Consider the following 25,029-nt stretch of genomic DNA (forward strand, 5'->3'; position numbering starts at 1 on the left):
ACGGCTATATCTGAACTGAGAAATGACAAAGTGTTGCTACCCTATTTCATATTCTTTCTCATCCTGTCCTTGACCAAAGTACTGCCCGAATTGCCAAGGTTCTTTGAGGAGAAACTTTCTGCATGTTTTGAATAGTACCAAGCATGTTTCTTGACTCTCGGTGCAAAAAACCCCACCCGGACTAAACTCACAAGCAGTAGTTGTGAAGGGCTTATTTAGATTAGAACACAGAACCTGTGACCAAGGTGAATCTGGAGCAAACAGTTGACTTAGTGACACAGGCCAACGAGTTAATTAGATAAGGCACGTATCATAGATTTATTTAATGAGTAAGTCTTACACGTCTATGCTGCTTTCTCCCCTCCCTCCTCCTCTCTGCTGCCACCCACATCCTCTCCCAGTTGTGCTGGGCATCTACGAGCAGTTCAGGTCCCCGGGAGCTCCCCTCACCCCTTCCTCTGGTCCGTGTGCTCGCTGGGTGTTGGACTAGATGGTTGTTGTAGGTCCCTTGTAACAGAAATACTCTAGTCTATCCTGGTCTGGCCTAGTCTAGTCTAGTCTGTGCATTCATACATAGAGACAGAGCTCGCCTCTTGGGTCTTGCCAGTGTAACTCCACTGAGCTCAACAAAACTCGATCATCTTATGCCAGTAGGATATTTAATCCATTACGTGTTTCCTAAACAATAATAATTCACCAGGATATGCTCATATTTTCTGCACCATGATTCAATAGCCAAGGGCTAATTAATTAAGAAGAAGAAGACGAATGAACAAGGTTGAATGGAAACCAATATCCTCTTCTGCCCAAAATGATGTTAAAAAGAAAATCCCTGATTATTCAGTTATTTATTGCAACTAAGTTTTTTGGATTAAAATACACTTTTCATCCCGAGGGTTGCCGCAGATTTGTTTCAGACCCAGAAAACGTTATTTTCCTGAAAAAAAGAACATTGCCAAGGCCAGCAGATAATGACCTCGATCGTTTCTGCCTCGTCAAAAATTCAATCTGCAATTGCAAGTGATTTGCATCACTCTTTAAAACCAGATCTGTTCTTTAACTTCGAAATGCACCCGTTTTCCCTGATGCCTTGTGTTATGACGTTTTAAATATTTCATGTGCCCGACTGTTCAGAAACAAACCAGGATCACTTTGATGTTGCAAACACTGAGCATTGGCCCCTAAATACTGCATCTGCATTTATTTATTTGTGGTGAGGGAAGATGTACAACAAAGCCGGCGCTGAACTTCAACAGTTCTTTGGTTTTGACTTGGTCTCCCGTGACTCTCACTTGCTGCAGAAGCAGCAATTCACAAGTGCTGGCCGGTTGGAAATGTAATAATGTTCCTTTTCAGTACCTGGGGCTGTTGCGATAGGAAAAAACACCCTGATTTGAACAGACCTGCCTCATTATCTTAACTTCATTTGAGGCGATTGAGAACAGCTTATCACACTGCCTCTGTGTGCGTCCCTTTTCCCTGTGTTTCCTCTGGACATTTTCACGTTATCTACAGAAACATTACAAAACCAAAACAAAACAGAAAAATCTTTCACGCCGGCCCAAACTGCATCTCTTTTGAGCAAGCTACTCCCGCGTTTCAACAGAGCTAGCTGTAAGTTTGCTTTAAAATTAATGCGGAATCACTTTTATAAACTCAGTCTGAGGGAAAAGACCCAGCTTTGTGCAGTTCCCCCTTTCCCACTGCGGCAGCTGCGGTCTCCCGAGGCACCGGTCGGTGTCACAACTGCAGGATTTTCTATGGATTCACCCACCGAGTTAATTAGCAACGCGGGAAAGGAAGCTGCTCGTTTGCAGGGTGGGTTTTCTGGGGTGATGGGGAGGGCACGACCTCGCTCCGTAGACACGGCCTCGGGTCCCCGCTGCTCTGCCGTCAGGGTCGGTGAGGCAGAGACCAGCCCGTGGGGTTAGAGGGGAGGTGAGGGGAAAGGCTGGGGTTTACCCCAAGAACTCGGATGGTGATGTCGTGCCCTTCTGCAGCAAGAGGAAACAGTGCAAACATCATTGTCAAAACCTCTGCTGGAATAAGGGAGGAAAAGAAGCTTCTAGTCATACTATACACGGATAAGAATGGGCTAATTCGTTAAAAAGTGAGACAGAGTAGCAGAAATATAGGCAAACCCTGCCATTTTCTGAACAAATAGCTCAAAATTGTTTGCTCTAGTTCAAACAAAAGGCGTTGGCCTGGATGAAGAGGTACCAACCATCAGGTAGATCAGGTCTAAACCCAGAACTACCAGACAAGGAGGTTGTCGAGGTCTCTTCTACCCGTCGTGCAAGTCCGCAAGAGCGGTTCAAATCGTGAGTCGGACCCAGGCAGAGGACGGGGGTGAGTTTAGGGATGTGGCACCTCATCCTGTACAATCAACCTGAGCCACCAAACCCACCGATGTAGCTTCGTGCAGGCCACCAGCCCCCTGAAGTATTCCCATAGGCTCATACATCCCCCATCCAGATTATCAAGCGGAAGACATTTGGGCTAGGAACCACGTAAAAACTCTTTCTTTGCACCAAAAGTGGCCCTTGTTACATGCAAGGGCTAAAAAGCTCTGAATGAAATTAATCTGTAAAACCTGGAAACAGAGCGCTCCTTAATGCGCCGAGCGAGCGTGATTTGCCGGGCGCTGGCAAAGAGCGTGGCGTGCCGAGAACAAGGAGTGCTTTATCCCCGCTAAAAATGAACCTAACAAGATTTCTGTAAAATTATGACTCACTGAGAAAAGCTTCTGGATGAGCTCTGGCTAATTAAACTCTGTGGTCGGAGAGGTGGGTGGCCGCTGGCTGTGAGGTTGCTCCTTGCAGGCGCTTCTCGCTCCCCACCCTGCGCCTTTCCCTTTAGAAAACCTGCACACAATAAAATTAAAGCTTGACCCAAGCGGGAGGCTGGAGCCAAAGCCTTGTGGGACGTCCCTAAATGAGCAGGACGGCGTGGCCTGGGGAATGTCCTTGGGCCGGTGGGGGGTGACCTGTCTGCTGAAGCAGCACGTGGGGGCAAGATGGAAAACCAGAGGGGGTCTAAACCTGCAGCCTGAGCTCGGGGAACAGAATCGTTCCCCCATGTTGGAGCAGGAGACGCAGGAAGACACGTGTCGTAGGTGCTTCACAACCACTTCTTGCCTAGTTTGGAGAAGAAACAGGTGATTTGGCCCAGAAGGAACAAATGTGGCCTAAGTGCTCCACAGCTTTGAGGAGAAGTGGCTCTTCACATTTAAATGGCAGCGAACGACATGAAATTGAGATTCACCACAGAAGGCAATCAGCAGCGCAATTTCAAATCAGGCTCATCAAACCTCGTTAGCTCCTGCTCGGCATTGACCCAGTTGGGTCCCAGGTGGCTTCTGCAGAGCTGCTCCTGCCTGGAGATGCTGCAGTCCAGGAGGGCTGCTGGCCTGGGCATCGAAACGAGCTGGAAGAGCTGCTCGGTGCTGCGGCGAGCGTGGGAGACGTGCCGTGGGCCCTGCGCCAGGCGATCTAGGTGGAATAATCACGGCTTGCTCAAGCCTTGGAGAGGAGTGGCTGGAGAGCTGCCAGTCAGAGAGGGACTGGGAGGGTGAGAATGAGCCAGAGTGTGCCCAGGGGGGCAAGGAGGGCAATGGCATCCTGGCTTGTGTCAGCACTGGCGTGGCCAGCAGGGACAGGGAAGGGATCTGAGCCCTGGGCTCGGCACTGGGGAGGCCGCCCCTCGCTGAGGGGGTTCAGTGTTGGGCCCCTCACCCCAAAAAGGCCATTGAATGACTCGAGCGTGGCCAGAGAAGGGCAACGGAGCTGGGGCAGGGTCTGGAGCACAGGTCTGCTGGGGAGCGGCTGGGGGAACTGGGGGGGTTCAGTCTGGAGCAGAGGAGGCTGAGGGGAGACCTCCTGGCCCTCTGCAACTCCCTGCCAGGAGGGGGCAGAGAGGGGGGATGAGTCTCTGGAGCCAAGGCCCCAGCGCCAGGCCCCGAGGGAATGGCCTCAAGCTGCCCAGGGCAGGGTCAGGCTGGCTCTGAGGAAGGATTTCTGTGCAGAAGGGGCTGTTGGGCGTTGGAATGGGCTGCCCAGGGCAGGGGGGAGTCCCCGGGATCCCTGGAGGGGTTGAAGAGTCGGGCTGAGCCAGCGCTGAGGGATCTGGGGGAGTTGGGAACGGTCAGGGGGAGGGTCATGGTTGGGCTGGAGGAGCTTCGAGGGCTTTTCCAGCCCGGATGATTCTGGGATTCTGTTATTTAGTTATTTCCCTCCAACCACACGCACTATTATGCAAAGAACGTGAATGGGAGGAAATGGGGCTTTTTCACACCATTCCCCAGGCCCTGCGGTGGTTGTTTCTCATTCTACACTTTCCTGGCTTTCTGAGATCCCCCCACCTTTGCAGCTGTGCTCGTATCAAAACCAGCTGGCCTCGATTTTTGCAGGTCAGCAAAATATCCCTCCGGTCTGAAAATATTGCTGGTTTTCCTTTGGTGTGACGCTGCCCCGAGAGCGCTCACGGGGGCTCAGTGTCTGCTCTTGGGTGGCAACTGGGGAATATAAACCTTGAAATCTGCTGTGATTGTCGATAGAAACCTGCTTTAAAATATTTTAGAATCTCTCCAAGCCTTTTATTAGTTATTTCCTATCTCTCTGTCTTTTTTTTTTTTTGGTTTTGTTTTGTTTTTTATTTGTGGGTCTCATGTATCAGTGTTTTCAGTGCCAGCGCCTGGAGCACAAACAACAAGCAAGGCTTTACACAGGGCGATCCTGTTCTCTTTAGAAAGCTAATATCTTTTATTTTCCATGGGAACAATCCATCAAGATTACAAAATCTCCATGAGCAGTGAAAGGCTCACCTGGCGCAGCTTAAGCCTCCTTTTTGCAAGAGCTCCTACCTATAGATGCACAATTTTCTCCTTGTATCTGATATCTTCACCGTTTTGCACGCACCGCTTTTTACCGGTAAAAATTTCTTTTTATTTCTCTGCTGCTTTGAGGATCTAATTCTCCGTGTTACACCTCACAAGAAGACAATTATGCGGATAGTTTTTCTTAAGAGAAAAGGTAGTGTCTTGAGATGACTGTGAATGAGGGAATAGTCTTTAATATTAATTTTTAAACTGAAATTTCAACGCTCCCCTTTTTTTTTTTTTTTTTTTAAATTTTGCTGCACTATTTTCAGTCATTAAGGAGCCACGTAAATGTTCACGGAAAAGAAATGTAAAATTCAAACACTTAAAATCCTGATGGCTTGTGAATTTTGAATTCTGTGATCAATTGTGACAAGTTGCCACTCCAAATTAATTGCCTCTGAGCAATTTAAAGTACGTGACTTTGTATAACTTACTCAAAGACAATTTTGAGGAACAGAAGCTCTAGCATGTGATCTGGGTTAAATCATTGAATATTCCAAGCAGAATTTGTAACTGGCAGAAGAAAACACCTTTCACTGAATAAGTAACTGATCAACCGAGTCGGAGACCGTATTGAACAGAGAATATCTGCTTAAAAAAATATTCTGTTCAGTTGACACAGCAAGGGGAAGGTGAGGTCGAGAGTGCCCACCTGTAGGGAGCTGAAGGAATCGATGCCTCGAACATTCATCGAGACAGAAAACCTCAAGGACAAGCTGTGGCCTTTGTGATGGGTCTAAGGAAGCGGGAGTGTATCGAAGGGTGCACGTCCCCACTCCCTCACAGCTGCATTGTCAAACTCCTTCCTTAAATCTCAGAGAGGGGAACTGGATCCATAATCCCTGGCTCCGTTGTATAAACCCAATATTTTGTGGCTCTAGGCACTGAAGAGGTGATAAGGACGGATAAGAGGTTGAGCATCCGGCGCCAGAAGCTGGATGACTTCTCAAGAAGCATCAAATCAGCAAAAGTCTGTGGAAACTGAGGAAAAAATAAAGGTGGGGGGTGCGAGCACAACCACTGAACCTGTGCTCCACCTTTTTTCCTCGTCTCTCATGGAAAGGAGTTGGTGGAACACCCGCCTCTCCTTGTCTAATATCAGCTGATAAAATGAACTTAAAAGGCGACAGAAAATTTTGCTGGGTGTGCACCCACCACCCAAGATCACCAGACCTGAGACAGCGCTGGATCCAGGGGTGGTGACGGGATTGCTTTGACTCTCTTTCTCTCCTTTATTTTCTTTCCTTTCTTTTCTTTCTCATAGATTTACAAGAGACCACATCGCTTATTCTCTTTCTCCCAAGTTTAAGCTGTTTTTACCTCACGTAAAACATTTTAAGGGGTCGTTTGGTGGCGTTTCACCTTCATTTAACCCGAAGGGATCACAGAACCCTTGAGACTCTCCACGTTGTGACACCACCCTGGATGGGGGCCTGGGCATTTGCTTTCGGCAGGACCCAGCGAGCGGTGTCCCTGTGGTGCTGGGGGGAGCTGATGGCCCTGGAGCTCCCGTTTGGTCCTGCCTCCCCGTCGTACCTTACCAGAGGAGGATGGGGAGGGTCTGAAAACGTCAACTACACTCATCTATCCTCTGTTGGCCTTTCAGCCGGGATGGACATTTAACGCACATTTTTGCCATCCTCCTTTCCTACAAGTGTTAATGTCCCTGAATAAATCCAGGTCCTGGCTGTGAAGATTTTTAAAAGCCCTTTTAAAGAGGAGGATATTTCTTCCTTCCTTTGACAGAGACGTTCTCATCCCAGTGGGAAGGTGACAGCTATTCTTGTTGAACGCCCTCCCCGCGTCGCCGATGAGCTGTGCTGTGCGTGTGGCAGGAGGAGACATCATTAGGAACCAAAAGAGCCCGTACCATTGGCGTGCCATTACGAGAGAGTGGATTTAAACGCCTTTGCCGTGTAATTGTGTACTCTGCTCATTAGTCTTCTACAGGAACAAGGAGGAGAGTTATTTCTGTTCTAAACCACTGCCGCAGTCCTGTCGTGAGTTACATCTGCTGACTGCAGCCACAGCCTGCTTTGGGTTCGGCTGCAGCAAACTTGCTGTTCAGCTTTCAGGTTTAATTTTGACGCCCCAGCTGCTCCTAACCCCCGTGTATGCCTGGGCCGGCTGAGAGAGAGCCTTCTTTGCACAGGGGGCCAAGAAGGCCAATGGCATCCTGGCTTGTGTCAGCACTGGCGTGGCCAGCAGGGACAGGGAAGGGATCTGAGCCCTGGGCTCGGCACTGGGGAGGCCGCCCCTCGCTGAGGGGGTTCAGTGTTGGGCCCCTCACCCCAAAAAGGCCATTGAATGACTCGAGCGTGGCCAGAGAGGGGCAACGGAGCTGGGGCAGGGTCTGGAGCACAGGTCTGCTGGGGAGCGGCTGGGGGAACTGGGGGGGTTCAGTCTGGAGCAGAGGAGGCTGAGGGGAGACCTCCTGGCCCTCTGCAACTCCCTGCCAGGAGGGGGCAGAGAGGGGGGATGAGTCTCTGGAGCCAAGGCCCCAGCGCCAGGCCCCGAGGGAATGGCCTCAAGCTGCCCAGGGCAGGGTCAGGCTGGCTCTGAGGAAGGATTTCTGTGCAGAAGGGGCTGTTGGGCGTTGGAATGGGCTGCCCAGGGCAGGGGGGAGTCCCCGGGATCCCTGGAGGGGTTGAAGAGTCGGGCTGAGCCAGCGCTGAGGGATCTGGGGGAGTTGGGAACGGTCAGGGGGAGGGTCATGGTTGGGCTGGAGGAGCTGCAAGGGCTTTTCCAACCCAGATGATTCTGTGTGATTCTGAGTCGTGTCAGGACGATAATAACACTCATCTGACAGATTTTAGCGACATGTTTTTGACAAATTATTATTGTCTCTTCTCTGGTTCAAGTGCAGCATCACCTCTCCTGCCGTTGCCAGTTTGCCTTGAGGATGCACGCTACAGCGCAGCCCTTCAGTGTTGCTCAGCACATCTCCTCTGCGAGGATTTGTTGCTTCTTTGGTAAGTCTAAAATAGACAGATCACATTGGAAATATCCAATAATTCTCCAGAAACTGCCAAGCGTAGCTTACGGGGTTAGATGGCTAATAACTGAAACACATCTCTGGATTTTCATGGGAACAAGGAGGAGCAGATGGCAAGGAAAATTCCAGTAAGACAGAGGCAGCACGAAACCAGTTCTGTTTTTTTTACAGTTAAATCACTTATCCTCAGATGTGTAAAAATCAAAAATAACCCAGACAGTTCATCAGAGGCTGCAGACTCCGCTGTCTGCTCAACGCCGCAACAAACAGCCTTCGTCTCTTGCCTCTGTAAGCAGATGACTAGTGATAGGTGTAGGTGGTGGAACTGGAAAACTTGGTTTGAAACAAGCACTTTTCTTCTAGACACCACTATTATGTACGCTCCCTATTAGACAGCTTTTAATTTAACGAGCTTCCGTCTTCTTTTAGATCAAAATGCCAATTCCCCAGTCCGCAAACTATGCCCTCCCCATTTCATTTCAGGATGTAAATAAAAGAACTCGGTGCCATTAGAGGAATTTTTCATTTCTGAATTTAGTCTGTGCCCCAAAATGTGGAAAAGATAACCCCGGCTTATACGAGAAGGTTCTGATATTAATAATGTATTTCTGTGTGGTTGCGTCATGTAGATTATTGTAATAATATCATATACAATATAATGTAGATTATTATGATATAATATCAGATATAATATCATGTAGATTATTATGATACAATAATATCATATATAATATCAAGTAGATTATTATTATTCAGGCTACTCTGTGGGTAAGAAACCCAGACTGCATCCCAGCATCCCATGGTGCAACTGCAGATTTGTCTCCTGAAACAGTCACCGAATTTGCAGAATTAATGTCTCTTTAGAAGTTACTATTTTAATGTTGCTGGTGAACCATTCTACGATTCAAAGTATCTTTCTCTTTTCAGCTACGAAACCAGAATTTTTCCCTACTTTATTTACTAAGATAATTACATCATACAACAAGGGAGAGTTGCACAACTGCGTGAGCGACGTGAGTAATTCTTCAGGCTAATTTTTCTTTTTTTTTAATAACCCTTTTAGCTTGCTGAAGGAACCGCCCAGAGCAGTTTGGTTTCAGTCTGCTCTGAGGCTCAGGTGACGAAGATGAGATGAGCTATATCATTCCCTCGACTGGGTGAATCCAATCTGTTCAGGTCGACGTTTCCTTGGGGGAACAGATTGCTTTATGACTTTCTGCTTCCTTCCACTAGGCTGCTTTTTCTTCCTGGCCCCCTAGAAGTAGTCCCCAGGCTCCCGGGAGGTCGGGAATTACAAGACAGTGCTTAGCTGGGCTGAAGATGGAGGATGTGTGGGTATCTAATGACATGGAGGCTTCAGGTTTGCCTCAGCTCATGAGACATCAAAAGACACTGCAACGAGCACGCGAAGGTCTTCATCAGTGACGTGTGCTTCTCCCCATTCCCATTTTGTGAGGAGTCACCTGGGCTGGGCTGAGACACCTAGAGTAGTCCTTCCTGGCATCTCCACTTTGCAACAGAGGTTGAAAAATTGAAACGGGCTCAGCTGAACAGAGGAAAGGTCTGTGATTAGAAAACCCACCCGTTGAAGCTCCTCCGGTCTGAGCATGACCCTCCCCCTGACCGTTCCCAACTCCCCCAGATCCCTCAGCGCTGGCTCAGCCCGACTCTTCAACCCCTCCAGGGATCCCGGGGACTCCCCCCTGCCCTGGGCAGCCCATTCCAACGCCCAACAGCCCCTTCTGCACAGAAATCCTTCCTCAGAGCCAGCCTGACCCTGCCCTGGGCAGCTTGAGGCCATTCCCTCGGGGCCTGGCGCTGGGGCCTTGGCTCCAGAGACTCATCCCCCCTCTCTGCCCCCTCCTGGCAGGGAGTTGCAGAGGGCCAGGAGGTCTCCCCTCAGCCTCCTCTGCTCCAGACTGAACCCCCCCAGTTCCTCCAGCCGCTCCCCAGCAGACCTGTGCTCCAGGAGGAGCTGGCAAATGATCCACATACTCGGAGTCAGCCTGATGGCACCCAGAATCCTTCAGGTTGGAAAAGCCCCTCGGGATCATCGAGTCCAACCCTCAGCCCAACTCTACAAAGTTCTCCCCTACCCCACATCCCCCACAGCTCATCCCAACGGCCCTGAAACCCCCCCAGGGATGGGGACTCCCCCCTCCCTGGGCAGCCTGTTCCACTCTCGGACCACTCTTGCTGGGAAACATTTTCTCCTCCTGCCCAGCCTGAGCCTCCCCTGGGGCAGTTTCCAGCCGTTCCCTCTTGTCCTGTCCCTGATCCCCTGGGAGCAGAGCCCAGCCCCAGCCTCTCTGCAATGTCCTGTCAGGAGCTGCAGAGAGGGATGAGGGCTCCCCTCAGCCTCCTCCTCCTCACACTGAACACTCCCAGCTCCTTCCCTGCCTCCTCACAGGATTGATTCTCCAGCCCTTCCCCAGCCTCATTGCCCTCCTCTGCCCTCGCTCCAGCCCCTCCAGATCTCTCTGGGATTGAGGTGCCCAGACCTGGACACAACGCTCCAGGTGTGGCCTCACCAGTGCCGAGCACAGGGGGACTGTCACCTCCCTGCTCCTGCTGCTCACACCAGTGCTGACACAAGCCAGGAGGCCGTTGGCTTTCTTGCCCACCCGGGCACACGCTGGCTCCCGTTCAGCTGCTTGTCCATTAGAACCCCCAGACCCTTCTCTCCCAGACAGCTCCAGCCACCCCTCCCCGAGCCTGTAGCCATGCAGGGGGTGGTTGTGGCCCAAGGGCAGGACCTGGCACTTGCCCTTGTTGAAGCTCATCCCATTCCTAGACGAGATCCTGCTCCCCCATCTTACAGAAGAGCAGAAAAACTCTCAAGCCAGGCCAGCGCTAAGGAAATCTGCGGCAGGATTCAAATGAGGACGTGTCCTCGCCGCTCCCCCTCAGGCCATGGAGAAAGGCGGCTCTGGCTGTTCGTTGCCTTCCAGAGAAGAATTTTATTTCCACCTTTTGCCTTTACCGCTGTGACAAAGAGCCGGTGCGTTGCTAGCACGCTCGTGTGCCCAAACGAGGTGCTTGCACCAAGCAGATGCAGAGAGGCCACAAAGAGTTTGGCCGTTCTGAGATACAGAAGTCACGGATCTGCACCCGCTTTCAAATGGAAGAGCATCTCAGTGGAGCAGAGAGAACAAAGAGCGCTGCATCATGCAAACGAGGAGCCCTGCGCAACGGTCTGACAAACTGAAAGCTGTAGGATTTATCTACAACGTAAATGAGCCTTTGCTATCTAGGATGATAAATATCTGTTTACAGGGTAAGTAATTTCTCGCTCCTACTCCAGTGCAAACTCGGTGCCTGCGGAGCAGGATAGATGGCCCCGACCAGATCCCTTTATTACTTTCCCCGAGTTTCTGTCTGGAAAGTGCTGGCGAGGAACTTATTAAAGAGGACATTTGGAAACAAAGCCCAGTAGGAGCGATCACATTAGATAAATGAGTATTTATCTACCATTTCGTTTTCTGGCATGCGATATATGTCTGCCTATATTCTTTCAGACAGTAATTTTACAGATCTGACCATTACCCATAAATTTACCCAGATGAGAAAACTCTATTTAGTGTCTTTGATTCCAGCAGCCGTCGCTAACAGGCCCCTGAACAGCCGCTCACTTCTTCCATTAGCGCCCAACCCATGGGAGAGGGGGTCTGGGGTCTCGCCTCGACCTCCAGCACCCCCTGGGGTTGGGGGGGGGTCCCCCTGGCCCCCCTTAGAGACATCCACCCCGGGGTGACTTGTACCTCGGGGCTGCAGGAGGTCTTTAAGCTGAGCTTTTCACAGGTCAAGCCCTGTTGGTGACATGTCCGCGCTGATGGAGCTGTGCTAAAAAGCCAACCGGAAGATCCCAGCTTTGGGGAAAATGTTGCCTTAGCAACGAGTTGCCGACCTGTTTTTGCAGAGGAGGCGGCTGGGGCTGCGTTTACGCGCAGGTTAACTTCATTTCTGCCTCAATAACTGAGCAGGATTTACACTGGAATCAGAGATATTTGCACCTTTAGCACACCCGGGCCGCGGCTGAGCGCTCCCGCCAGCCCAAGGGGGCGGCTGCTCCCGAGGTGGGACAGTGCAAACGGCCAGACCTGGCGCTTCTCCAGCACCGGAGCAAAAAAGAAAATCCCGACCCACACCTCGGCGTTCACTAAATATTCAGGGAAGCGGCACTGCGATTCCTACAACGTGCTGGTTTTTTGTATTTTGATGGTGGTACTGTGTTATTTTTAATGGGAACCCTCACAGATTGGATCCTCGTTAATTTAATGTCACCCAGAATCCCAGAATCCTTCAGGTTGGAAAAGCCCCTCGGGATCATCGAGTCCAACCCTCAGCCCGACTCTACAAAGTTCTCCCCTACCCCACATCCCCCACAGCTCATCCCAACGGCCCTGAAACCCCCCCAGGGGTGGGGACTCCCCCCTCCCTGGGCAGCCTCTTCCACTCTCGGACCACTCTTGCTGGGAAACATTTTCTCCTCCTGCCCAGCCTGACCCTCCCCTGGGGCAGTTTCCAGCCGTTCCCTCTTGTCCTGTCCCTGATCCCCTGGGAGCAGAGCCCAGCCCCAGCCTCTCCGCAATGTCCTGTCAGGAGCTGCAGAGAGGGATGAGGGCTCCCCTCAGCCTCCTCCTCCTCACACTGAACACTCCCAGCTCCTGCCCTGCCTCCTCACAGGATTGATTCTCCAGCCCTTCCCCAGCCTCGTTGCCCTCCTCTGCCCTCGCTCCAGCCCCTCCAGATCTCTCTGGGATTGAGGTGCCCAGACCTGGACACAACGCTCCAGGTGTGGCCTCACCAGTGCCGAGCACAGGGGGACTGTCACCTCCCTGCTCCTGCTGCTCACACCAGTGCTGACACAAGCCAGGAGGCCGTTGGCTTTCTTGCCCACCCGGGCACACGCTGGCTCCCGTTCAGCTGCTTGTCCATTAGAACCCCCAGACCCTTCTCTCCCAGACAGCTCCAGCCACCCCTCCCCGAGCCTGTAGCCATGCCTGTAGGATTTGCACCATGATTTAGTTAAACGACTGCATGAAATGAGTCCCTGTGGCCTGAGGTGCTTAAACATACAACCAGGATCACTCCGGACCGCCTGGCCCCGTTATATGGTCACATCGTTTCGGTGCCCTGTTAGGAACATCCTATTTCGATGTTCCTTGACATGATTCACACCTTGAAACGCCGGATCATCCCAAAAAACTCCCCGTGCAAATGAGGAACAGTGTTGAGAAAAGGGGATGCCCTCGCCTGAGGATGTATTCAGAGCAACAACAACCCATGAGACCAAGGACGTAGGTTATTACTACATTAAAATGTTTTACGAGGAAAATGATACCTGACAGCATCCAGGAGTAAAATTCATCTCCCCATAGTTGACGGATCAAATGTCTGTCTGAATTATGTAAAATTATTTAAATAAGTATGGGAAAAAAAATTAAAATCCTAACTGCAGTTGGGCGTGTTCCTCCAAGGTTTGAAATTTGGTGGCCGAAGGATTCACTAATAGTTCCAGGTGGCTTTTAAAAACCCAGTTCATAAATTCCTGGCACCGGCGCTTGAGTTTCACTGAAATCTCTGCGGCTTGCAGACGGATTCTCTGAAAAATCAAATCACTCAAATGTTTTGTATGAAGGAAAAAAAAAAAAAAAAGGATTAAATCAGCGGGAGAAGCGCAGCTCTCTAAGAGCAGCGCTGGTAGGGGGGTGATGAATGAAAGGGGGGGTGGTTTGTTCTTTGAAAAAAAGCCCTGTAATAATTTGTGAAACTAATATCCCACTAGCTCTTTGCTTCTTTTAAAACCTTTGAGAAGGATTTAAATCTTTATTTTCCCCAATTTAAAAATCTTTGCGAACATTTTAAATCGCTATCGAATTTGAAAACCTTTGAGATTTTTGATCTATATAAAAATTTAAAATCTTTATTTTATCAAATTGTAACATCTTTGCGAAGATTTTAAATCTTTATTTTACCAAATTTAAAAATCTTTGTGAAGATTTTTAATGATCAAATTTTAAAACCTTTGAGATTTTTAATCTATGTCAACTTTTAAAATCTTTGAGGTTTTAAATCTTTACCAAATTTTTAAGTCCCTGTGAAGATTTTAAAACTTTATTTTATCAAATTTTAAAATCTTTGTGATTTTAAATCTTTATTTTACCAGATTTTAAAATCTTTGTGAAGATTTTAAATCTATATCAAATTTTAAAACCTTTGAGAAGTTTTTTAATCTATATCAAATTTTAAAACCTTTGAGATTTTTAATCTATATCAATTTTTAAAATCTTTGAGGTTTTAAATCTTTATCAAATTTTTAAGCCCCTGTGAAGACTTGAAATCTTTATCAAATTTTAAAATCTTTGTGATTTTAAATCTGTATTTTACCAGATTTAAAAATCTTTGTGAAGATTTTAAATCTATATCAAATTTTAAAACCTTTGAGAAGAATTTTTAATCTATATCAAATTTTAAAACCTTTGAGAAGATTTTTAATCTAGATCAAATTTTAAAATCTTTATTTTACATCATTATCAAATTTATAAATCTCTGCAAAGATTTTAAACCTTTATCAAATTCTAAAATATTTGACATTTTTAATCTTTATTTTACCAAATTCGAAAATCTTTGTGACGATTTTAAATCTTTATCAAATTTTAAAACCTTTGAGAATTTTAATCTATACCAAATTTGAAAATCTTTGAGATTTTAAATCTTTATCGAATTTTTAAATCTCTGCAAAGATTTTAAATCTTTATTTTATCAAATTTTAAAATATTTGCGAAGATTTTACATCTTTATCAAATTCTAAAATCTTTGACATTTTAAATCTTTATTTCGCCGAAGTTTAAAATCTTTGCGAAGATTTTAAATCTTTATCCAATTTTAAAATCTTTGAGGAGATTTTAAATCCCCGAACCTGAAACTGGCTGGTTTGCTATCACCGATCCCCTCAACGAGTGGACAAACAGTTGCAAAAAGAACCGAGTTGTACAACAACCCTCAGCAAATCGGCGGGGGTGAGCCACCTTCATCCCCTCCACCGCCCCTCTGCCTCCTCATCCTCGCTGGGGGCTGTGCCACGGGACGAGGGGAAGGGACACAACCCCCTCCCTTCCTTCCCCTGCCGGGAGTGACCCCCAAACCTGCTGCAGCGCGGGATCACCCCTGGATTAGGCCACACCTGGAGGGATGCTGCCGTGTTATCAGCTCCGTCCGTGCTCAACTGTAAAATATTAATGAAGCTCTCGGAAAGCTGCTGGGCGCCCTTGGCCACGGCCCAACTTGCCCCGGGTGGCGTAAAAAAATAGGAAATAAAGGGCTATAAATTATTCCAGTGAGCTGGGCAGGCAGCGGGTTCCTGCTGCCCCATGGTGCTTTCAGCTCCGGGCTGGAAGCTGGTGGGAGATGCTGAAGGGAACGACACGGGCCACGGGTTCCAATGGGATTCATGAAAATGGGTTTAGATGGAATTTTAGAGCTCCTAGGGAAGGCAGGTGGTTCTCCTCACTTCGGGGGTACCCCGGGATTCAGGAATAAAGCTGAGCCCGGGTTGCCACGCACACAATCCGCTCGTCCAAATTCTCTGCAAAGCCCCTTGCTGGCCCCCTCCTTGCTGTCTACAGGCAGGGGCTCCTCCTCAGCGTGGAGAGGGAAACACGCCCCTTCCTACCTCCCCCCACCAACATGACTCATCGCTTCCTAACATACAGCAAAGTTCAGGTTTAGATTTGGGCTGGGGGGCACGTGAAAAAAAAAAAAAATCTGCTTTTTATGCTTTTACCGCTGGAAAAGAAACGTCGCGGAAGCACCGAGCCAGCGCCGGTGGTTTTTCAATCAGCTGCTCTGTTGTCGTGGAATTCGTTGGCCTGAATTCCAAATAAACTGAGCCACGCTCCTCAAACGACTTTAATTCCTCCAAAATAATAAGCCTTATCGCTTTTTATCATTAACCGAGGAGTTTTTGCCTCTAGATGAATGGTTTCCTAAGCAAAACTCACAGCGTTCCCCTGGGGTTGGAAATACGGTTGTGTGGGCGACTGTAGGCGACTGACTCGCTGCTTCTGCTGGGAGGTGTGAAGCTGGGGTTTGTTTTCTGCTGCTTTATAAAAAAAACTTAGTTCTTTTGAGGGAAAAGGGAAACCTGGCAGGTTTGAGGTCAGAGCAGCGAGGTCTGCACGCTGCCTTCCCACGGCCGTGAGCGCTGAGCCCGAGGAACTGTCACCCACCCAGACAGCCCAGTCCGGTTATCTTTATTTATTTGAGATTAAAAAAAAAAAAAAAAAAAATGATGCCACTTCCCCAATTCCAGTCTCAACGCAACTACATTTGGCAGAAAAAGACAGACTGAGCTAAATCTTACCCCGCAGGGTCAGTAAGAGCCCCCCAAGGAGACGGGGGATGAGGTTCAGAGGCGGCGGTGGGTGCTGGCACCCTTGGGGCTGGTGCTGCTCCGCTGCGCTTTGCAGAGGGGAGGGGGACAGAGAAAATGAAGTTCCGCGAGTCGTGACAAAATCCCAATTCAGAATCACATCTGCTGCTCGAGGAAAAAGACGCTATTTTAAACCGACTGCGTACGTCAGCTCTGCTCATTTTTATCCTGATGCTTCTGGAGGAGTCTGATAATGTGATTTACCTTATTGCTGCTCTCTTAGCGCAGAGTCACGGGAGAATTTCAGTTGGAAGGGACTTCTGAACATCACCTAAAGTTTAAAAACATTCATCTATCCTTTTTTTTTTTTTTTTTTTTCCCCCTCTAGATGAAGACTAGGTCTTAAACTAATTGCTGCACGGCACGATATTCAGAGCAGCACATCTCCCCGCTGAGCTGCTTTGAACATAAAGATACGTTTAAAATGACTTCATCCATGGCAGAGTAGAAGCAAAGGTTAAACATCGTAAATCACCGAGCCCAATGTAATAGAACTTCTCCCTGTTTGTCTTTCTCAGATAAGAGACTTCATCTTAATCCAAACTAACAAAGTATTAAAGCATACCATTAGGAAATAAAATGAATCAACTTACCGGAGATCTAGCTCAAGTTTAATCCTTCTGCTGCCTTCTGCTGGTTCCCAACTTCTAAGCAATAATTTATTACCGCTACATAAAATATTAAACCCAGTCCCTGCAGCATTGCCCTATTTTTAAAGGTTTTGAATATCCCCTTTCCAAATTCCTGCCCGCTTACTGATTTCTGTTGATGACATTAAATCGTCTCCCGATAGTGCTCCTCACCCGCAGCACCGCCGAGGCACAAACCACCCAATTTAGGGCATTTTTGGCTTCCCGGAGGCAGCGGGGAAGGGAGCGGGGCTGTGCCTCCCCCCCTACGCTCTGCACACGGGAGCTGGGGCTGGCGGTGATGCGTTGTCACACCGAGATGGCTGCGTCCCCCTTCCCTCCGCAGGCTGGGATCTCAGTTTCCCTTTTTTTTTTTTTGCAAAAAAAAATAAACCCCCACGACGGAAGATGAGATTTTCCCTCAAAAGGCAGGGGAGAGCGTGTCGGAGGGGGCTCAGGAGAGTCATTTTAATGCTGCGTCAGCAAAGGTTGCTGCTCATTTCTGGGTTCAAGTGGCTAAGTGATAAAGGTTCAAGTGGCTAAGGGATAAATTTTCCTTAGGGGAGGGAAGAGTTAAACAGGTTCTGGCATCTCCATATCTCCTGTTATGAAGATGGAGCAAACCCCGCTGTGATTTTCTACCGGAAGGATTTAAAACGCTGCATGAGAGAAGCAGGGAGGGGGGAAAAAGGAAAAAAAAAAACCAACCCAAACCAAACAACAAACCATCTTTCTTCCTCAGGTTCATCTATTTGTTGTTCTCTGGCAGGAGCCGGGGATGGGCAGCAGGAAGGGACCCGGTGGGGAGGCTGGGGGAGGTGGGTGCTGCTCTCACGCTGGGGAGTGGGGTGAATAAAGCAGATTTTGGGGCAGGGGCCGAAGCCAGGTTTGCCTGTGCCCTGGGAGGAGCAGCTGCGTTGGCCCCTTCACCCTTTCTGCGGCCGCGATAGCTCGTATTTTGAAAACGTTGGATTAGCCCCAAATTTGCCTTAAAACGGGAGACACGGGAGCGCACCGGGCACGATGGGGCCCCTTGTTTTCTGCCCTTCTTAACCCTTGTTTTGGTTCACACCTCCTGGATATATTTTTGCCCAGGGTCCCACAGCGGGTCCCCCTCTCCTGCAGCATATTTCTCTCCCCCCGCCCCGACACACAGCAGGACGGGGAGAGTTTAAAACCCGTTTTCAAAACAAACAAAACACCAGTGGGTTGAGCAGATGGAGCGGATCCAGGCTCTGGTTAGAATGCTGGGATGCAAGAGGAGCTTTCACCAAAATCGGGGCAACGGGGACAAAAATAACATTCACGTTCTTTAGAAAAGGGGCGTCCCTGCCAGCACACCCTAAAATAAGCAGCTGGGTGGACTCAGCGACACCCCGAGGACCCGGGGAGGGGGTTGGACCGGACATCAGCTTCTTACAGGAGCCACGGTGGGCTCCCAAAAACCCAAAGCCACCGGTCCTGAGCGCACTCGGGGTGGGAAGAGCTGAGCCTTAGGGACTCGCTGTGGACCTGCAAGGCTCCAGATACTCGAATTTACCCTATTCCAGCCTCCAGAGAAGAGTCTTCCCAATCGACACAATCTAGATTTCCCCCAAGATACCTTGAGGGAAAGATGCTTCCCCCGGCATCTCTTTGCTTCTGTAAATCCCCAGGCAGAACAGTCATCAAATTTCTGTTAGCAATGCCTTTTGTTTCCATCAATGAAAAATTAACCTCATTTTTCTCCAGCCGCTCGGCTTTTATTTAGCAAAATGCCTTAGAGCCATAATTCTGCGTATTGAAGATTTTCCACTCGTTAGCTCCCACCCCGCTTTCTCACCTAGCATTACACCCGTGCTTGCCGGATCATAATATTCAAAAGCCAACAATGTTTTTTGGCCTTATCAGTAAAAAAGAAGGTGGAAGGAAGAGGGCACGGTGATGGATGAGGCGCAGATAAATGAGGTTTAAATCCCACTGAGTTTTATCTACGCTGCAGTCCTCTCACCCACACTAACCAATTTATTTTTTAATCCATTACTTATTTCTGTCTCCAGCAGAGCCGGCCACAAGCCCCTTGCTGTGGTCTGCACCCACCTGCAGGTCGTCAGCAGCTTCTGGGACTTCCTCGTGTCCATCTCGAGCGGTGCAGCCTCCGCTTTCAACCGCAGACTCCGCTGCTCATCATTCACCTTACTGCAAAATAATCCTGGGATTTATATCTGAATATTTCTACCAGTCGCACGCGAAGATTGAGTTTCAGGGCAAGGGGTTCATCTCCCAACAGCCCTCCTTGCCCCAAGGCGAGCGTGTTGTAGCTGCCGGCCTCACACAGTTATTTATTTCCAGTGAAAAGGATCCCTTTAATTAGCCAATTCACAAGAAGGAGGATCTCATGCGGTATCTCTTAGGGACTTTCTGACATTTCTTGAGGATTAGCAGCACCTTAATTATTTAAAACCTGCCATTTACTCTGCGTCCTACATCTCCCGAGTCAATTAAAACACACAGAAGTGTTGATGAGGGCGTTTCAAACTGCTGCTGCCACACGTCGAGTCACGGAGAACAACCACAGAAAAGCTTCCTGAACCAAAATAAAGTATATAGGGATAGACAAAAGAAAATTGAGTTAAGGAGGGCGGGAAGGACACTGGGAGAAATTTGTTGAGTTGTCCTGACTCCATCTAGGATGGGTGTGGATTCATCCCACCAGACAGATGTTCTGAAAATAAAACCAGCCCCGCTTTTCCTGGGCTGTAGGAGACCTCCCCACAGCCAGCAGCCCCAGCTCGAGAGGAAAAACCATCTCCTCTGGCGGGACCAGGCAGGTGGAGCTGGAGAGCAGCAGAGCAGATCACAAATCCACCAGGCTGGGGTAGAGGAGCAGAGCTCCAGTTCGCTACCTGCTTGTTTGATCTCTAGTTCAACCAGCAAACCCCGGTTTGATGAGTAACCAGCTGCCCAAGGGCGGCGTGCAGGTATGAATCACCCAGCAGACTGAATAATGTATGAGTTTGAGAACATTGCAGCGTCTTACTTGTTTCTACGGGAAAAAAAGGAAAGATCTACTAACGCAGCCTCTGCTTTTCTAACGCGAGAATAAGCATCAAGCGCACAGGGCTGCCAGCTTAAATTAAGTAAGGGGGAAAAAAGTAAAAAAAGTGCTTTTTTTTTTAAAAAAAAAAATAAATTATAGTATTAGAAACTCTCCAACAGGTTCCCTAGGAAGGTTTGGGGAGCTCACTCCAAGCCACCATTGTGAGCCAACGTGGTGAAACAGCCTCACGTACGTCAGTCCCCGGAGCCTTGGGGGTCCCTGCTCTGAGGCCGCCCAGAAGATCACCCGGTGCCACCCGCTGCCACTCGCCTACGGTGAATCCAGAGGTTGGGCCCTGCTGCCCAGCGGGTGTCTTCAGAAGTACCTTCTGGTCCTCTGCAAACAGCCACAGGGAAATTATTTCCCCAGAGAATCTTTAGTTTGCTTCCTATCGCTGCAGGTTTGCTCTTTACCTTGTGCAGAGCCAGTGCACAGAGGACAGTTAGTCCAGACCGATCCTTTTTTTGCTGCTACAGAAGTATAAAACCTTTCAAATTAAATTTTAATTAAGAAAATACACCGGGGAGAACAATCCCACAATGAGGAATGAGGTCTGTGGTGTGATCTATGGATATTTTCTATTTCCCAGCCCTGGTGTCATGGGTCACGCGAGGACCTACGTCAGGAAAAAAAGAAAAATAATGAAAAAAAAAAAATCTAATCGGTCCCAAATTTCACTTGGTGATGAGCAAGTGCAGCGTTTAATCACCAGCGTAGGGAATATTTGATCACAAATTTGGAAACCAGCTCTACAGCAGAGGTTCACTGACTGTGGGGAGATGTTCCTCCCCCATGCCCAGGGGGAAGCTGCCCCCGGGGAACCCCCCGTTGCTCCCCAACACCCGCGGCCGCACGGTGGCCGAGCCGTCAGGTCCCTCCCAATAAATAACATCCATTTAATTCTCACTCCCAACATCGTTCTGCTCGGTCTCACCAGCAAACAGGGAGGATGAGTTTTATTGAGCAGCGCAGGAGTCGCTTCGCAGCGAACTTAGAGCTCGTTTAACCTTTTCCTCAAACGCACATTAATAATTGATTCCGTCCTCCCTCGCAGGCTGCTCAGAATTCATTTTAATATTGATTTTCCCTCTTTTTCCACACTCTTCCCGCTCCATTCCCATGCCTTCCTTCCCCCGGCGACTCGCACCGGGCTTGCAGCCACTCTCATTGATCTCTCCTGCTCCACCTGGGCCAGGACGGAGAGCAGAGAGCTAATCTAATCTTTTTAGGGTTTTTATTGCACTTATTATGCCTTTATTATCCTCAAACTACCTCTTCTCTGCCCACTCCTACCATCTGGCCTCTTGGGAAGTGCAGCAAGGAACGCAATAATCCCAATTTTTTGGGGGCAGGCAGCTCAGGATATGAAACATAGAGACTCTTGGCTTCTCCATGGGCAGGCCTGGCCTGTACGAGCTCATTAAATACAGGCATTAATTGAGGAGCATGATGACCCAGCATGAGGACTAGCCAGGCTGTGGCTGCGATTCGTGTTAGGTAAGAGGGCCGCGTCGTGAAGAAGAAGTTTTTTAGCTTTTGTAAAGGTGGGGGGGGGGAAGCAGCTGTGCGTAAATCCACCAGAACTTGTTAAATCCGGGCTTTACAGCTTTTTCCCACCCCTCTCTCAGACTCATGGCATGATTCTTCAATTTCCTGACCCTCTCTTCAGCTCAAGAAATTAGAGGAGTGGAATTATTTCCCCTTAATATACAGAATTACAAAGATTAATTAGCTATGTAAATATAATGTAGCCACAACTGGCCTTAGCCTTTCTTTGTGGTTTTTCTAGAATCATAGAATCATTGTTTAGGTTGGAAAAGACCTTTAAGATCGTCGTGTCCAACCGTTAACTCAGCACTGCCAAGTCCACCATTAAACCATATCACAGAATCATCTAGGTTGGAAAAGACATTTAGGCTTTAAAGGAATTTATAGGGAAAAAAAAAAAAAGTAGAATTAGGCATGATGCTCATCGTCTCAAGAAGAGCAAAGTTACTCAGAAAGGTTGGGATTTCTTGCTTTTTGTCTTTTTTTTTTTTTTTTTTGGTGCGAGGACATGTGTTTATAGTTTATTTCAAAATTAGAGCAAAAGCAGATTGGGTGAGTCCAGGTGAGGATGCTCAGGGCCACGTCTTGGCTCCCGGGAGCAGCGCCAGCACGCAGGGATCCCCCTGAAGCAAACAGCAAGTCTGGCCTTATATAAAAGTGCAAAACCTCGTCCCAAACAACAGCTGGTCCTTAAGAGAAGAAACAGCAGAGTCTGACTGCAATCACACCAGCGCTCTGCACCACTGAAATATTAAACTTCCCTACGCGTCGACAATTAACTCCCTGCAATTTTAATTTTTTTTTTTTTTGTTGGAAAAGCCACAAAACCTGATGCAGATCTTTAAACTAGTCCTTACTAAGCGCTGCGCACACCGACTGCGTGATGAGCGAGGAGCCCGGGGTCCCTTTCCTCTCCTCCCTGACCCTGTTTTATTTATTGTTAAGTGTAAGGAAAGCGTTAAGCGTAAAGGAAATAGAAACCAAGATTTATGTCTGAGCCCCGTTGCTCAAAGCAAATCATTTCCAGACTTCCAGGTCTAAAAAGGAGAAAAAAAAATGACTAGATTTATTAACCTGATTGCTCGCATCACACATCTCACTCCTTTCCATCCAGGCAGCGTGCAAGTTTAAGTCAGATAAAGGAAAACTTTAGGCCAGCCCCCTCGGCCCAGCTTCGTCTAAAGGTGTTAATAATCCGGAGAGTTTTCCAAGAGGTTACCCAACCTCACTACCAAAAATAAACAGTAGCGATACCTCATTTTTAATGCACTGATTTAAGTGCATTTATTCACATCTCGCTCTTAAAAAAGCGTTTCAACCTCACGAGTGTTATTTCTCCACTTATTTATTCCTTGTAGCATCCCTGCCCCGAGGATGTTGTGCTGGTGCCACTGGTTGTTCTGGGACTCGCTGGTGGTGGCACGACACACTGGTCACGGCGTCGGTCTGGGGTTTTCTGATTTAAAAAAAAAAAAAAAAAAATCTTACAAAAGAGCTTCTTCCTGTGATGTGTCATGTTCCTATTCTTGGCACGCTGCGGCCAGCAGCAGCTCTTGCATCCGTCCCCTTCTGATCACGATCATCCGCTTCACTTGGGTCTTTTCAGCAAGAGATTAATCAGAAAGGTTTCTGAGAATTAACTGAGTAACACCATGTCCAGGACAGGTTGCGTGCAGAAAATATCCCACGTGCACAGCTAAATACGGCGTCTTTTCTGCTGCTTAGTCACCTCTTGATAGACAGCAGCTTATTTGCGGTTTCTGTAGGGATTTATTTCACTCCTCTCTCAGGGGATACGGGCACGGTCCTGATGTGCCCTGAGCTGGGCCACCTGCATCTTGTTTCTGCTCACAAAAAGGGGGAAAATAGGCAATAGGCAGTGCTTGGTGACTGTATAATTCATGTATTGTGTGTTATATTAACGATTATCACGAGGTGGATGAATGGAAGAGTGAGACAGATGTTGCTGGTGGAGCTGGAGGCAGTGGCTGGGCTTCACGGCAGCCCCATGCCCAGAGTAGAAGTGGTCACTTGTTTTACTGAAGAGCTAAGAAAAAAGTCCCTTTAAAGCAAGGTGCTCGTCTGAAAGAGACTGAGAATCCCAGAATCATCCGGGTTGGAAAAGGCCCTGAAGCTCCTCCAGCCCAACCATGACCCTCACCCTGACCGTTCCCAACTCCCCCAGATCCCTCAGCGCTGGCTCAGCCCGACTCTTCAACCCCTCCAGGGATCCCGGGGACTCCCCCCTGCCCTGGGCAGCCCATTCCAACGCCCAACAGCCCCTTCTGCACAGAAATCCTTCCTCAGAGCCAGCCTGACCCTGCCCTGGGCAGCTTGAGGCCATTCCCTCGGGGCCTGGCGCTGGGGCCTTGGCTCCAGAGACTCATCCCCCCTCTCTGCCCCCTCCTGGCAGGGAGTTGCAGAGGGCCAGGAGGTCTCCCCTCAGCCTCCTCTTCTCCAGACTGAACCCCCCCAGTTCCCCCAGCCGCTCCCTGTGCAATAGCAGAAAACCTTCAGACACGCCAAAACACCAGACACATCCCCCCCTTTATCATCACCCCATTTCTACAGGGGGCGCTACTCAAACCAGCTCCATTTTCTCTTTCACAGTAGTCTGGCCGTGCCAAGAAAACACATGATTCTGCTGCAACCCTCTTCTGACTTTGTGTGCAAACAAGAAAAAAAAATAAATATTAACCCCTCTGTGCATTAATTCCCTGTGAAAATTCCTCCAAGACCTTTTGTTTCCTTACCAAAAATGCTTTAGTAATCTATTGGAAAAATGAAAATATTTCAGTGCTTGCTAACTTTCACTGCAAAACCATGATGCTCCTGACTACATCACTTCTTCTGGACGCAGTATTTTCCCTCCAGCACACTGATTAAAGGTCAGAGGGACCACACGGCCCTGCTCAGGCCGGCTGGCAGCGCACGGGGTGCAGGGGAGGGTGATGGCCGGGCTTGCACCCACCAAACCGCACCGTGGGTGCTGCCCCAAACTGCTCCTGACCTTCAGCTGACACCCAGGGACCCACATCACTGATTAACCCTCCCCCAGGGCACGGCTGGCTCAGGTGGTTGGTTGCCAAAGAGGCCCTGGGAGTCGATAATTAGGAATAGTTTAATTCCCAGAGGCTGCACCCAGGGCTGGGTGGGAGTCGGGAGCCCCCGGCCATGGGTTTGGTGCTGCGGGGGATGCAGAGGGTCCCTGGGCTGCTGGCAGCTTCCCCCGTCACTGCTGGCACCTCCCAAAAGGTTGGGCACAATTTGAGCGGCTTCACAGCATTTTTTTTCCCCCCAACATATCTTCTGCTTTTTAGTCCGGGAAGAATATCAAAGTAAATAACGTTTACTATTATTTAAGGAGCTTTTAAAGTAGTCTTCTAGAATAGACGGGTTTGGGTTGGCAGGGACCTCAAAGCCCCTCCCAGTGCCACCCCCTGCCCTGAGCAGGGCCACCTTCCA

At 48.8% G+C, this 25,029-nt stretch overlaps 1 protein-coding gene and 1 long non-coding RNA gene across 2 annotated transcripts in view; one reads left to right on the forward strand and one right to left on the reverse strand.

Moving 5' to 3' along the window:
- RAB27B (RAB27B, member RAS oncogene family) overlaps window positions 1-16,919 on the reverse strand; it is a 64,765-nt gene extending 47,846 nt beyond the window's left edge. The window contains exon 1 of the mRNA XM_074931696.1: window positions 16,902-16,919. The gene's annotated coding sequence lies outside the window, so the exon portion shown is untranslated. The remainder of the gene's footprint in view (window positions 1-16,901) is intronic.
- On the forward strand, window positions 6,650-10,045 carry LOC141973302 (uncharacterized). The gene is made up of 3 exons (XR_012635502.1): window positions 6,650-6,795; window positions 7,741-7,851; window positions 8,938-10,045. It is a non-coding gene; the product is annotated as an uncharacterized LOC141973302 (long non-coding RNA).
- Window positions 16,920-25,029: the final 8,110 nt, after the last annotated feature.

Source organism: Athene noctua, chromosome Z (assembly GCF_965140245.1).
Source record: "Athene noctua chromosome Z, bAthNoc1.hap1.1, whole genome shotgun sequence".
NCBI classification, from domain to species: domain Eukaryota; kingdom Metazoa; phylum Chordata; class Aves; order Strigiformes; family Strigidae; genus Athene; species Athene noctua.